The sequence below is a fragment of the Bactrocera tryoni genome, chromosome 4, assembly GCF_016617805.1.
Source record: "Bactrocera tryoni isolate S06 chromosome 4, CSIRO_BtryS06_freeze2, whole genome shotgun sequence".
NCBI lineage: Eukaryota > Metazoa > Arthropoda > Insecta > Diptera > Tephritidae > Bactrocera > Bactrocera tryoni.
In genome coordinates this window covers 14,484,988-14,501,509 of record NC_052502.1, presented here as the reverse complement: position 1 = coordinate 14,501,509, position 16,522 = coordinate 14,484,988, and the positions used below count along the sequence as shown (strand labels likewise).

The 16,522-nt window shown below is 32.4% G+C and overlaps 1 protein-coding gene across 6 annotated transcripts in view; it reads right to left on the bottom strand.

Moving 5' to 3' along the window:
• LOC120774365 (AF4/FMR2 family member lilli) overlaps nt 1-10,756 on the bottom strand; it is a 189,448-nt gene extending 178,692 nt beyond the window's left edge. For 5 of the 6 annotated variants that reach the window (XM_040103957.1, XM_040103955.1, XM_040103958.1 and 2 more), the window contains exon 1: nt 10,492-10,756. The gene's annotated coding sequence lies outside the window, so the exon portion shown is untranslated. Of the gene's footprint in view, nt 1-6,199; nt 6,639-10,491 lie in introns of all 6 variants that reach the window. The other variant, XM_040103956.1, reaches the window with a different exon arrangement.
• Nucleotides 10,757-16,522: the final 5,766 nt, after the last annotated feature.

The window sequence follows — 16,522 nt, the reverse complement described above, 5'->3', positions numbered from 1 at the left end:
TTTAGGGGGGTCCAACGGCTCCAGCTCTTAAGCGAGAACAATTGTATACGGCTGTAAGCACAATTGCGGTTTTCAGCAACAATTGCCTGAGCAAGACTTTTATTTCTTCGAACAGTGCACAACACGTCAATAAAAAAGGAATTGGTGCTTGAGAGTCGACGATTAACAGTCAAAGATCTTACTGGCATCGTTGGAATATCGGAAGGATCAGTGGAAACGATTTTGAAATATTTAAAAGAACAAAGTGAAAGCACGTTTGGTTCCAAAATCCCTAAATTTTTTTCGAAAAACATGTACGCGATAACTGTGAAACAATACAGGATTATTACTGGCGATGAGCCTTGGATGTATGCTTACGACCCGGAAACAGACGATCAATAAGTCGAATATCGTGGCAAGGTGAGTCGAAACCAAAAAAACCAGGCCAAAAGACGTAAAAAATCAAGGTTATGTTGACAGTTTTCTTCGATTATCAAGGTGTAATGTACTCCGAATTCCTTCCGACTGGTCAAACTGTCAACAAGGAATACTATTTGAGTCGCTTTGTAAATAGATTTTTAGGCACCTCAAAGGAAGTCCCTCCGGTTTTTAGCTCTTAATTGTAACGGAAAGATCCTACAAAACCTATGAAACGAGATATTGCAAGTAGTTGGAAGCGAGATAAGAAATCTTCTATCCGATGATAAGAAACAAAAAGAAAACTACAAGGCGGAGAACCTTCCCATAGAAGTTCATAGAAGTGTCATACTTAAAGACAGTTTCGTAGTGATGTCTAAGAATTTATTTTTCAGAGCTCAAAGCGAAAAAAATATTCGTGGTTTTTTTGACCTATCCTATTATACACATATACATATGTATATTATATAAATATTTCACAAGAAATAAAAAAAAAAAATTTACCAAAAAGTGCATTTAAGCACACACACATATGTATACTCTGTTGCTGTCAAACAAAGAATAAAATAATTACCGTTCAGCCTTCGAACACACATGTATACATACGTACAAACATATGTAATACACACACATACAAAAAATTTAATGAGTCATCATAAATACTTCTTGCTTACATACATTTCAGCTTGATTGAATGTTAATACAATTATCTGTCCAAATTGAAATGGTTTGTTACCACCAAAAAAAAAAAAAATAATAATAATAGAAAATTATAAGGCAAAAATGCAGAACAAAAAGGTTCCCAAAAATTAAGGTTGACTTTTGGGGATGAGCTTGTGATTACAAATAATTATTGACTTCGCTACACTTACAGTAACGATAAACAAAAAATATGGATAAATGAGTAAATGAATATTTATGATGCGTATTAGGGTGGTTCTTAGCAGGTGAAGGGCACGATTTTTTTTTCAAACCATATAAATAGGGGTTATGTTTGAGGAAGCTTAAGGCTAAAATGAAAATTGAAAATTTCACAGTACAGAAAATAGCCTATAAGGCAACTAATATAGACAATTTTGGATATCTAGAGTAAAAAACTTGTATTTTCGAGTTCAAATATGAATTTTAAGCTTTCAATCAGCAGCAGAATTTAAATACGAACTTAACTAGTTCAGTAGTATTACTTTTAGCAAAAACTTGAAAAAAAAAAAAATTATTCTTCATTTCAGAACAGCCCTATTGGTCATACAACAAATTAGTGGATAATGCGAAAATATTAAATAAAACTTTGGAAGCATATAATTTACTGTACTAAATGAATTTCTCAAACCACTTTCGAATAATACGCACATACATACATACTTATGTATAAGGTTGTAACTAACTATTGATCAATAGTGTTTATTCTTATGAAGTAAAAGCTCGAGAAGTATTTTTTGTATGACAGGTATATTATAGCCGTTTAATTTAATAATAATAATATATAATCCACATCCACTGTTGTAGAAAATTATGAAAATAGAGATATTATACATACATATATAAGATTTGAAATTACGGGTGTCAGTTGGAATTCAGAATGTGGAAGAACCAGTTAGAAGGGCAAAAATTATCACAGATTAAAATATTTTAAATGAAGCCTTATACATACATATGTAATATAATTTTGATTAAAGCGCTAATTCTTCGTTACTTTTTATATTTGCAACTTTAAAACATAAAATAAGTTTCGGGGGTTGCCACCTGTTCGAAATTTTTTTGGTCAAAAAATTAATCAATGCTAATTCTTCGTTACTCCTCATATTTTCAACTTTAAAACATATAATAAATTTTGGGAGTTGCCACCTGTTCGAAATTTTTTTAGTCAAAAAATTAATCAATGCTAATTCTTCGTTACTCCTCATATTTTCAACTTTAAAACATCAAACAATTTTGGTGGTTGCCACCTTTTCGAAATTTTTTTGGTTAAAAAATTAAACAATGCTAATTCTTCGTTACTCCTCATATTTTCAACTTTAAAACATGAAATAAATTTTGGAGGTTGCCACCTGTTAAAATAAATTTTATAGTGTAATACATTAATTAAACTAAACAGGTTACAGAAAGATTTTTTTCGCATATAGGGTATTTTGAGAAGGTTGCCACTTGTTAAAAATAAATTCTTTAATAAATTTGGTAAAATAATGCCAAATTTGTTTCAAACTAAAGAAATATAGCTAAAAAAATGTATATTGAAAATGTTTTTGAGAAGGGTTGCCACCTTCATTTTTTAATGTTTAATTTATAAGAACAATAGTACAATTATGTATATGTAGTAACTACAATACGTTAATTGAAGTGAACAGATATCAGATAGATTTTTGTCGCATATATGTATGATATTGTGACAAGGGTTGCCACCCACGTCAATTTTTTTTATTCAAACATGCTATAAATTCAACAAATTTAGAAATACAGTTGAAAAATCTTAAAATATTTAAGTAATATGTAAGTACATACTCGTATATTTTCCATACTAAGTTCGAAGTTCCAATGAAATTTTTTCTTCCTTTCTCTCAAGTCTCAAATTTTCCAAAAATATTAAATGTTTTTACTAGATGGTTAAATATTAAGTTTACCAATTTTTATTAAACCATAAATAAAGTTCGTGACTTCAATAAAGCAAGCAAAACTTAGCTACAATCCTAAATGTAGGCAATATTTCTTTCTGGTGCTAATTTCTTAGTTAAAATATATCAATATTAAAAGGTAACCCATATTTAAGACAGTATTAGTTATTCAAAAATAAACTTAATATTTCCACAAAGTCATGATAAAGTTATTCTCAATAACTCGAAACAAAAAATTATTGCAGAAATTTCCAACAAAGTCCAACAAACCGAAATAAATGTGGAAAGTAACCAAATTTTTAGAAATAATTGACATTTACATATGAATCTATTTTATTAGTGTAATAATTTCGCATGTAAAATAATTGTTATTGCATCCAGCATACAGTTAGAACGCCTTCGAGCGCACAAAATAGCGCGCCGACTGCTGCTGAGCCAGCTTAAAAGTATGCAATGGAAAAAAAGGAAAAAAATAAAACCAAATTTGCAATAAATTTCCATTGGTCTGACATCAACAGCGGACCAGCGCAAATAAAATTGTCTTTGAGCTACATATGTGAGTGCGTGTGTGTGTAAGAGAGTGTATGTGTGTGTATGACTGTGTACATGTGTGTGTATTTGCAGAAATAGCTGCGCGCTGGTATTTGCTAGGGTCCCGCTCGTATCTAAGCTGGCGAAGACAATCGCAAACTAATGCTTATGGCATATAAAATATAGTTAACAAACACACATAGAACTACACATACATACATATATGTACATATGCTTTGTACTTAGAACTAAAAATATACGTATATTGTGATATGTGCAAGTGGCCGTTGCTGGCTCAAGAATCTATAAATAACTGAGCTACCCACAAGCAGAAGACGCATACATACATATATATGTACATAAATTTCGTGTATGTGTGTGTGTTTAACGCTGTAGCTGTGTGTAAACTCTCCGAGCGCCTGTAAGCAGACACCATTTTGCGACAATTCGACGCCTCTCCAGCGTTTACGTAAAGGATTTCCCACTTGAGGTGAGTCAACCAACTTGAGATCTATATACAAATATATAACTGTACATATTTGCATACATATATACGCAATTAAAGTTGTACAAAATTGTAGTTTAAAGTTCAGTTGCTCGGGTGAAAAGGCTTTGTGACCCTTAGTAAAACCCTGAGGGACAAGCTTCGATATGCAACCGCAAGCGGAGATAACAGTTATGATTGGGATGATATAGAAGACAGTAGAAGACATTTATTTGTTTACTTTTGATGTTGTTTGATAAGATTAAACACTTTCAACAACAAAGAAAATTGCGGCTCTTATAACCTTTTAGGCATGGAATCTTGTATGTAGAACTCAATATCGCGAGAAATGATTGCTAAAAACCAGTTATTTTACTCGATATTACAAATTTATGTTGTTATTGTAGCGGTAGAAACATTCTTGAAGTAATTTCGTGGAATGCCGCTGATTTGGCAGTGCTAGACCGGAACAAATCGCTTCCGTTTCGATTACTTGGAGCCGACTGTCGTGGGAACGGTTACAAATATATCTCTGTTAGCCGTTAGCGGCAGGCTAATCGATAAATTTAGTTTGCTGGATCGCCTTCTTCTTCGGTACACCGTGTATTGAATCAATATTGTCTATAGGAATAATCATAGGCCTAAAGAGCATCATCGGACTGCATATAACCTGTTCAGATGGACGTTCCATCTAGCTCAAAGGATGGAGGATGGAGTCATGTGCTGAATTTCATGCAAGTGAGGAAAGTTCTCTGAGCGTCATTCACTTAGCTACCAGAAACGATTCTTTTACATATGGCTCAAGCAGCTCACGACTTCCGGTCATAGACCAAGTTTCCTTTCGGCAGCCAAAAAACATCTGTTTGAAAGCGTGCTAAAGTGAGAAGGCGAAACATCCCTCTCCAAGGTTGTGCGCTGAAAAATAAAATAAAAGCTGACATCACCGCTGTCCAAGAACTGCGATGGACGGGACAAGTACTGAGAACAGTAGGTCCTTGTGGCATTTACTACGGTGACTATATAAAGGAACGCAAATTCGTGACAGGAGAGAGACTCCGTCACCCCGGTGGATGAACGTCTAGCCACAGTACGCATCAAAGCGAGGTTCTTCAACATATCGGTGATTTGCGCCCACGACCCGACGGATGAGAAGGACGATGTGAGAGTTAGAAAATCAAATCCCAGGAGAGGGAGAGAGCAGTTTTATTGTTCTAGGGTTTCTTTTGTTAGCAATTTCGAACAAGAAGAAGGTCTTCCCAAAGAACGCTTTAAGAACAAAAAGCACATACTCTTTATTATCAAGATGTGAAAAGAGGGAGAGAGAGATAAACAAGACACAAGAGCGAGAAAAAGAGAGGGAGAGAATTAAGTCCCAAGAGATGTAGAGAGAGATTTTGTAGTTCCAGGGTTTATTTTGTTAGCAATTTTGATCATGAAGAAGTTTCTCCTTGAGAACACCTTTAAAGAACTATTCTTTTAGAAAGATGTGAGATCAAAAAAAAGATACGGTCTTTATTTTCGTGAAAGAGAACGAAAAAGAGAGAGATAAACAAGGCGTAAGAGCGAGAAATAGAGAGGGAAAGAATCAAGTCCCACTAGAGGAAGAGAGAGATTTTGTTGTTCTAGGGTTTAGTTTGTTAGCAATTTTGATCAAGAAGAAGTTTCTCCTTGAGAACGCCTTTAAAGAACTATTTTTTTTGGAAAGATGTAAGATCAAAAAAATACAGATTCTTCATTATGAAGATAGAGAGAGAAGGAAAGAGAGAGAGAAAAAGAAAGAGAGAGAGATAAACAAGGCCCAAGGGAGAGAAATAGAGAGGAAGAGAATCAAGTCCCAGGAGAGGGAGAGAGAGATTTTGTTGTTTCAGCTTAAACTAACCTAATTTTAGTTTTCATCAGTGATGAATCGATATATCTTAAACACTCTTGACTCTTAGAAGCAAAATATTTCTTTAATAAAAAAAATGGAAGTTCAAGTTTTTTCTAATTATTCATCTTTTTTGCTTTTTTCATACATGTTAGCGAACTTAAATATTTATAAGATTTTTAAAGATTCTTAAACACAATATTTTATATAGAAATCTTGAAAAATATGTTATAATATATGTAAATATTAGTGTATATACATATATTTATCTTTTTTTAATATTTTAAAAATTCAATATTTGAAATCACTCACCTTTAAATCACGAATCACGAATCGGTCGAGTATGATGCGATCGGCGTAAGCGTCGTTTTTGTGTGGAGGAAGATACAAAGCAGACGATTTATTTATTAATTTTTAGTTTTGAATATTTTTTTTTTGTTGTTTTAAGTACGAGAATTTAGTTAAACGAGTATGCAGAAGTTTAAGAACGAGTGGTAGTAGATATAGAAGGATTCAGGAGTTGTCAGTAGTGTAAACGAACGAACGAACAACGTATGTATGTATGTATGTTTTTTTAATTAATTTTTTTTGTTATCAAACTTGTACAGGCAATTCAACTAACATCACGAAGGAGTAATTATTGAGTTAACTGTTGTTTGTTTTACAGTTTTTGCATTGTCAAATAACCAACAAATATATTGTTAAGAAACGCAACTACATCGTCAAACCAATCACGGGAAAGAACAAACAACTGGAAAAGAACAGGAACAGAGTTAACGCTACTTAGTATGAGGACCTTGCTGATGCATAAATAGTAACAAACAAAGAAACAGAATTTTATGAAAAATATTTTTTTTTATCTTTTTTTAACGAGAGTAGTGTACATAGTTGAGTATGAGTGAGAGAGAGAGAGAGAGAACGAAGGAACCCAGTTGATGTTTTAGTTATTTTATATAATTTTTTTATTATTTTACACATTTTTTTTACATAGTTTCTGTTAATAATTTTTTATGTTTCTAAAATGTCTTTTCAACTCTTTTTGTATACTTTCTATGGCGATCTATAGGTTTGAAAGTTAGGTTAGGTTAATCTGGTAGGCCAATGAGCCACGCATAGACCAGTTTTGGTCCTTTGCGATACCAGATGGAGTTCAGTTCTAACCTAACCTAACCTATATATTTCAACGCTAAATTAAACAAACTAACTTAATATCAAAGCATGCAGAAGAGCGGTAGAATTAGAGGAGAAGTATGTAGGTGTAAAATTTTTTGGTAAGAGGAGGGAGAAGAGTGAATTTATTTTTCTTATGTAATTTTTTTTGTAATTCTTACGAAACAAATATTTTATATAGTATATAATATACATAATATTATATATATATTTCACATACTTTAATTTTTTTTTAATAAAAAGTTAAAAAAAACAAAAAAAACCTTAAAAAAATGAAAAAAAATATGAAAGAAAGCAAAAAAAACTACAAAATTTAATTTTGAAAAAAAAAAAAAAAATGAAAAAAAAATAATTTGGAAAAACAAAAATGAAATTTTGAAAAAAAAATAAAAAAAATAATTTAAAAAAACCATAAAAATTATAAAATTTAACTATGAAAAAAAAATACTAAAAAACAATGTTCATCAAATTTTATTTAAAAAATATTAATTTCATTATATCCCTATACGTTATACAAAATATTTTCAGCCAGCTTCTATTTCGCAGTTGATTCCAAAAAATGTCGAAAAATATATTTTGGTTTGGTTATGTTCGGCTAAGAATCATACCTTATTTCCTGAGATCATATAGATAGAGACAGTTCCGATTTCTTCCAGCAGAAGTTTATGAAATGACATTCTGGTAAGGGATTAAGTGAGATGTGATCAAGAGAGTTGATCATGTGATAAAGTTTTTGTTTGGAGTTTAATTTGATTTTAGATTTCGAAAATCCTGCACAGTTCAAACATTCTACAAAAGATATCATAAATCCTTGTCTATTTTAGGAAATCGAGCGAAAGTTCTGGCAGCAAGGCTTTTTGTCTTTTTGATTTAATTTAAGGTATTTGGACGTCTCTCGATGGGCAAAACATTCAAAGTTACGAAAGAGGTAATTTAAAGAAACCGTTGGTTGAAAATACTTGATCAGTTGACTCTTAGGATACTCACGAAAAAGTCTGTAAAAGATTTGTAAGATAACTGTTGTGTCGACGGATATGTAATAAGAACACCTGTAAGATGGTCAAGTAAGGTGGTAAACTGGATAACCCAAATTCTTACTGTTATAAAATATGCCATTCGAATGAAAAAATAACTGTACAGGCTATAGGATCAGCACCAAGGTAGTAAGATGCTTCCTTTTTCGCTCAATAAAGTAAGGTGGAACTCAGTTCTGACTTGTGAAACGAATATATTACTGTAGTACATTTGTGGACTCGGTCAAAATCTATAGTGAATTTAGCTCAGAAACAAAAGAGACAAAATATAGCTACTGTTTTGATGGTTCTCAGAGCAGCTCTGCAAGTGATGATCAGTCCCTATGGCACTTCTGGCAAATCAGAATAGATTTAGGAAACTCTTCGCTCTCAGCAAGGTTCATCTTTCAATGATTGTAGGAGTTCTAACCGGATACGGTTCGATCGGGATTTATGATTGCACACCTTACCGGATGCCAGTTGCATCTGCTGTTTGAAAGGAAAACGAGTGTCCCACTTTCGCCAGATCAAGACAAAAAAGCTCAGGTCTCATACTTTTAGATTTCTATTGAGGCGATGAGATCCCTATTTGGAAACATGGATCCTAGAGCCTTTACACTGTGCACAACCGGCTAAGAAGCTAGGCTCACGTTAAATAAGCTTACAACAAGCCAGTGTAGAAGTTGCCAATGCTTCTCCCTACCCACTGATTCATCATCCGCAACCGCAATGAAAGGTTCCGGTCCTACTATGTTGGTGGATACTGCGAAGCGGGCAAGCTCATCAGCCAGTTCATTCCACGGTCTACCTTTGTGACCTGACACCCAAATAAGGTACACTAGGCTACGTTCTGATAAGACTATTCACTCGTTCTATACACTCCTACACCAAAAGCAATTTGATCTCGTACGCAAAACTCGCTTTGAGTCGCGCTTGACTAACGCTTAGTATATCCATACGTTCATTGCGATAGTTGCGTTGAAAGTTTAGCTCTACACCTGGACCTAGCGCAAAGACCTCTGCTTGGAATATGCTCGGTAAACTACCCTTCGACGTTTTCGAGTCTTCGAGCTAAGTAGTAGTCTTAATGCTGAGGGTAACCTTTAACTTCTTAGTGAAGTTAACCTTTTTGGTAATGCTATCTCTAGGGAGAAAAGCCATTGGTATTTAGTCTTTTAGGTCCTTCATGCGTTGGGAAGAGATTACCTTACCTCTACCGGCGGACATGTTGTCCATAAATGCTTTCTTTGCTTTATGGTCAGATCAATATGCTGCTTTCAATGCAGAGTGGAATCTAGCGTGAGTAACTTAACCTAGCTTAACCTTGTGAATTTCGTTGTTTCCCCGTCGTTTGGATTTATGGAGAATTTCATGCAATACTTAACCTCAATAATTAGATGCTCTAACGTGGAAAGAGAGCAAAGGTCGCAAAGGAAATACTTGATAACGTAGCGGCGGAGCCTACATTAATCAAATCCATCATTACTGGTGCGGAGACGTGGGTTTATAAATACGACGTCGAAACTGTCAAACAATCTAACGAATGGCGCTCCGAAGATGAGCCGAAACCAAAAACGCGAAATCCCAGCCGAGGCTTATAACCAGTAAATGGAAAATTGAGTTTCAATGTTTGTAAAAGCGCCTATTCTCAAAGCGATAATAAAATTTTTTATTAAAAGAGGTGAAAATATAGTTTTATATTTTGACAGTCCTGGTCAAATTTGATCAGCTAGTATAACTGTATAAGTCGATAAGATTTCTAAGCATGGTTTTTGGAATCAATAGCTCTTTGACAGCGCATAAATCTTGTACATCAGAACTTAATTATAGAAGTAATTATATACAATAATCAGTATTAAGCCGATTATGAGTGGTGAAAGAAAAGTAATCCCTGGTATTTAATAGTAATTTAACTAGCAACAACACTGAATGTGTATGTCTGTATGTAAGTACATAAGTATAAACTCCATTTCAAGCTGTGCATTAAGCAAATGTAATGAAAAACTATGTGAGAATGATTGTGAGAAAGAGAAGTACGAAAGGAAGTGACTTTTGCTTAAATTTTTTCTTCTTTTTTTTGATATTTTTCTGATTACGTTTTTGTTAAATTTTTTTCAGTTTTTCATATACGCAAAGGCGTTTGTGTTAGGTAAGTGAGAGGTAATTTTGTTTTTTTATTGTTGTTGTAATACAAAGGTTAATTATATGTAGGATTAAAAGGACATAGCAAAGGAAAGGCAAAACACTTTATGAAAACAACGAACGAGCGAACGAACGAACGACTAGGGAATCATACGAGTTGTAACGCTAACGAATACTATTATTTAGTAGTTGTTGTTGTTGTAGTAGTAATGGAAGTTGTAGTTGTATGCAATTATATTTATATGCAAGTATGATTAAGTATTTGTTGTTGGCGCTCACATTTTAATTGATTGATTTGACACATTTTGCGTGTTTGCCGTGCATTAACAGTTAGACAAGTTCAAAGCGTGGCATACGAAACGCATGTATGTATGTGTGCACTAATACTACGTATATATGTAGACTACGAGCAGTAGGTGCGTGCTTGGATTGTGCAGTAACGGAAGCGGAAACAGTTGCGGCAACGTAAAAGCACCAAAGCACGAAATGAATAAATGCGGTGCTGTGGAGTTTTTTTTTGAATACGTTTTAGAATTTTTTTCGATTTTTTTTCGACTTCTTTTTGTTATTTTTTTTTCTTTTTATTTATTAACTTTTTTGGTTTTTCCTTATATTTTTTGTTCGACTTCGCAGCTAACTACGCTGTTGGACTTGCGGACGAATTTAGCAGTTGAGCAGTTGGTGCTGCGCGTTTATAAGTATGTGTGTCTGTACGTGCAAGGATCACTTTATGCACGCATTAACACATACATATAAGCAAGAATTTACACACACACCTTCACCTGTGCATATATTAGCGCTTCAGCTGAGTGCGTGCACACACACATAGCCACACATTGACGTTAATATCACTTCCGGTTGCGCGTGTAGTGCACTTCCAGGCGCGCCTGTGATTGATTGCGGAGTTCCGTTAGCTTTTTATGCACTTTTGCTTGCTATTAGTTTTTGTTATTATTGTTATTATTGTAATTATTGTTTATTAAAAGCAATTTTTGTTCAAGTTTTTCATTATTTTTTTTTGCAGATTTCATTATAGCACACAAAATTAATCTTTTTTATTATTTTTCATTATTTGTTGGCGTTTTTATTAGTTAATCGATATTACTGCGCGCTTGTTAGTGTGTCTTTGCATAAGCACAGTGTTTCCTACAGCTTTTTTATTGTTGTATTGCCAGTTTATTGCGCTTGGCGGCGACTAGATGACGACATTCAGGGTGAAATGTGACACAAAAACAGCAAAAACTGAAATATTCACGCAGTGAGAAAACAAAAACAAGACAATTTTAAAGCGACGACGTCATCAGCCAAAGCAAAAGCAACAATAATATGAAAAAAATATTTCGGCTTTGGATGGCATAGCGTTCGTTGGTAACAAATTGCGAAAAAAAATGTGACAGAAAATATTAAAAATAAAATTAATTTTTAGATTAACGAAAATTAAACCCTTAAAACCCTAAAAAATCATAACAAGCAAAAATCTTAGAAAGAATTGAAACCAAAAGAGAACAAATAAAAGTTACGCAATTTATTTTTAACCTATAAAAACACCAATTTCAGCGTAAAACCACCGAAAAATCACCAAAATTATGCAACAACAATAACAAACTGGCTGTCAGTTGCACACGCGAGGCACTAAAGCGAACACATACCATTATTGGTGTTGTTGCACGAGCGAAAACTCACTGAAGGCGGGGAAAAAGCGAAAGAGGTGAAAAAATAATTAAAGCGACGATTTTTTTTAATTAAAGAAATTATTAAAAAACTCACAAAAGTAAAAAAAAACATAACACTTAATAGTCGCAATTAAAAAAAATATATTTTAAAATATTAATTAAATTAATTAAAAATATTTAAAAAAAATCAAATTTATAGATTTTTTAATTTATTTTTTTTATTATACATTTTTTTTAATTTTTTCTATTAACTTTTTTAATTTTAATTTTTCTTACCACTAATTTTTTTTCTAATTTAAAATAAAAAAATTAAATTGTACCTTTTTTAAATTTTTTCGCACTTCTTTTGATTTTAATTACATTAATTATTTACAATTATAAACAAAAATAATAATAATTAAATTTAAATTTAAATTTGTACTTTTTAAATATTTTTAATTTCCATTATTTTTACAATTACTCTTTTCCTCACAAATAAAAAAAATAAAATTTGCAAGTACAAATTAAAATTTGTAAACTTTTTCAAAAAATTAAAATTTGTAATTTTTTTTATTTTAATTTGTAATTCTTATTTTTATTTTATTTTATTTTTTTGTTTTAATTTGTAATTTTTTCAATTTTAATTTTTTTTTTTGAAACTAATTTTTTTTCTAATTTAAAATAAAAAAATTAAATTGTAAAATTATTTCAATTTTTTCTAACTTTTTTAGTTTTAATTACATTAATTATTTACAGTTATAAATTAAAAAAAAAAATTAAATAAAAAAGCTACAATTTTAACAAAAAAAATTAAACCGTACCTCTTTAAAATTTTTTCTTACGTTTAACTTTTTTTGCAATTAAAATTAAAAACAATGGGAAAAATTACAATTTAATTTATTTTTATATTTTTCAATTTTTTTAAATTTTTTTACTCTATGAATTATTATTTTTTTTCTAATTAATTATTTTTTAATATTTTTACAAATTAAAATTAAAACAAAAAAAATAAAAATGAAACAACTTTTTTTAATTTATGAATTATTGATTTCTTTTAATTAGTTAATTTTTAAGAAAATTGTACCATTTTTATTTTTTGTTTTGATTTTTAATTGTAAAAATAATAAAAATTAATTAATTAAAAACAGAATAGTTAATAAATTAAAAAAAGTAAAAATAATATAAAAGCATACGAAATTAATTATAATAAAAAAATAAATTATTTAATTAAAATTTCTACCTTTTTTTGATTTTTTTAATTTTAATTTTTTTATAATTTGTTTTTTCATAAAATTTTTAATTCTTTACAATTAAAAATTAAAAAAAAAAATTACAATAAAAATTTAAAAAGTTTTGATTTTACAAATTTTAATTAATTTTTATTCTTAAAATAAAAAAATTATAAATTAAAAGTTATAATAATTTAAAAAATAATTGAAATCAAATCCAAGAAAAAAAAACGCCAAAACGCGTCACAGCAAAATAAACACACACACACACACACATACATTTATACAAACAAACAGCGCGTACGCACACGGGCCAGCGCCACAGCAACGGCAACGAAAGCACCAACAATGGCACGCTGCGCGCACAGCCGAAGGGACTTTTTTCTTCGTACTACAAAAACCACGAAGCAACGCACACAACACAACACGTCAAATAGCTTATGACTAAATCGTATTTTTTTTCTCTTCCTCTTTATCTCTTATAATATTGCATTGCGTTTTACGGTTCACTACCTCGAAGTCTGCATCGAGCGCCTAAAATTATTTTTTATATTTTTTTCATTTTTATTCAGAAGCACGAAAGTTTTCGATCAGGAAATACCGTTAATAATTAAATACGCATTGTTTTTGTTATTGCGCTCACTTGTATTGAAATTTTCTTCCACTTATTATATCAACTCCTTTGTCTAATTAGCAGTAGTGGCTTGGAGATTTGTCGCGTTTTCCACCGCCTTGAAACACTTTTCTGCTCCGAGTTCACTGAAGGACTAAAAAATTCAATAGCAAATGCATTGCTGTCAGGATATGCGAGTGCAAGTGAAATGCGTGTGACAATTGCGCTGAATATGCGAGAGAGAAAGTAAGAGAGAGTGTGTTCATGGGAAAAACGTGCTGAGCTGGCGAGTGGTAAAGTGGCGAGAGCTGGAGAGAGAGAGAGAGAGAGTATGGAACCTGTGTGCGGGCGTACACGTGGTGGTGGGTGCGTAAAAGCTCAGTGCTGTGAACGGTGCTGCCAGAAAGTTATTTCTACAGATTTTTGATTGACTCATTGAATGAAAGAAAAGAGAAATCAAGCATTCGCGTTGGTCAGATAATTGAGTGAGTTTAGATTTTGTTGCTGGTAAGGAAAAGAAGCAGAGCTGATTATAAAAAAGTTTTGTATATTTTCAAGCGATCTATTTTACGAAGAAATGAGAAGCTAATGATCTTTCTTAAAATCGTTTTATATTCAGGGCTCAATCTAGAAGATGTTGCAAGCACATTTTTAAAAACAAAGTAAGATAGTTTCTGCTTACTTCACGTGGAATAAAAATCTTCTAAAGCGTAATGTCCGATTTCATACTACAAGTAGTTTTAATCGACAATTTCCGTTATTTTTTTAGAGTACTGAAAACTCAAAGTCGTCTATAACCGCGTAAGCGCTGTCTACGCCAATAAAAAAGAAGAAAACTCAAAGTAGAACCCGCTTCAAATAGATCCATAACTTTTTTTGGCATATTTTTTGAAGAACACCTTCACTACAGCAAGCCTCGTGCAGGATAGTGGAACCGTTCCCATGACAGTCGGGTCTAAATAATCGGAACGGATACGGATTTTTATCCAGCCAGGAACTGTCAACTCGGCATCACTCCCCGGAATTACTTCAGATATATTTGCATCCGTCACAACAACAAAAACAATGGTTTTAGCTGCCAATTTGAGATTTCAATGGAACTTTGAACAAAACGAAGTCCAAAGGCTCATCAGGAGAACATTGGACAAGGCAAAGAATTGGAATTTATAAAAAAGAAGCCTTAGTGTAGCAGTTACTTCAAGAAAGAAGACACTTTAAGAGTAAATGGGAATGACCGAGCCTTTAGGTACTGAAAATATCCTTTCCCGACTACACAATAACTCTGTCAACTCGACTCTCTGTCGGACAAATTACACAAACAAAACCAGATTATGTAAAAGATAATATGTAGCAGTAGTTGTCAGAAAGTGAGTTGGACCTCACTTATTGCTGTAAAATCTTGGACTTTATAAATTGAGGTTCGCCCTAATAAGTCACCAAGGTCTTCGATAGTAATCAATATGACCCCTGAGCCTTCGATAATAATCTTTTAAGAGTGAATGGTGCCGACTGAACCTTTAAATACTGAAAAGATCTTTTCCCATCTACCATAACTCAGTCAACCCGAATTTCTGTCGGACAAATTAAACCAAATTTTTTTGAGAGAATAATCAGAATATGAAACAGATAATATGTATCAGTAGTTGCCAAAAAGAGAATTGGACCACGTTTATTGCTGTAAAATCTCGGAACTTATAAGTTTAGGATTATCCTATTAAGTCATCAAGGTCTTCGATAATACTCAATGTGTGACTTGAGTTGTCATAGATTATATAACTATGGAACTTGTGATGAAACTTGACCACCGGGGTTGAAGTGAGTCTTCAAAGCTTCTATAATTCGGAAAAAAAATTTAACTTGGTGATCTTAGCTTCCATAATGCCAAAAAATAATTTGGGACTTGGTGATCTAAGGCCCACACAGTTAAGATATATTAGTGGGATCTCATGAGAATTGATGTTTATCGCATGAAAAGCCAATCTACAGAGCTTTCTTCAATCTAAAATACATAGCACTAGAACACTGAAGCCGCTGTGCTCTTTGATTTGCACGAGGGTGGGTTTTAAGTAACCGGAAAGCTACGACTTTTAGCCCTTTTTTACTGAAAAACTGTTTATTGTTACACCAACAACAACAACATCTATACTTTCATCATCAATAAACAGTTAAGTAAATAATAATAAACAAAAATCTGGCAACACTGTACAAGAGAGTAGCGTAAAAGCTTGGCTCATTAGAAAATTTCCATGAAAAGTATGCCTTTGACATTTCGTTATATGGAAATGACATGTTGCGCTACGGAACCAACTTTTTGCTAATGCCATGACTAATTCGAAGAAGAACGAAGAGTGCAAAATTTTAAAATTGCCGAAAAAATCACAAACATATGAAGCTTAAACGATTGCCACACTAATTTTTTTTTAATTTTAAACTTTTACAAAAATCGACAGCCGCGTACACAATAATAAGAACACTACACCGTTACGGCAATATGTCAGCCATAACGGCGCTTCAATGTCAAGCGAGTCAAATGCAAATTATTTGCTCAACATTTTCACCAGCAAAACACCGTTCGTGTGATGCAGGACGTACGAGCGCACAAAGCACAACAACAAAAAAACTGCAGCGTAAAAGCAAAATATACTTTTTAACACGCGCTTTTGTTGGTTAAAAACTTTTTTTTTACATTTTATTGATGAATTTTTTACACTTTTGCTATTGAACTTCCGTATGCGACGTCAGGAAACTCGCTCACTCACTCACTAACTAACTATCGGGCTGGTTGATTGTCTGTCTGTCGGTTGGCCAAAGCGCAC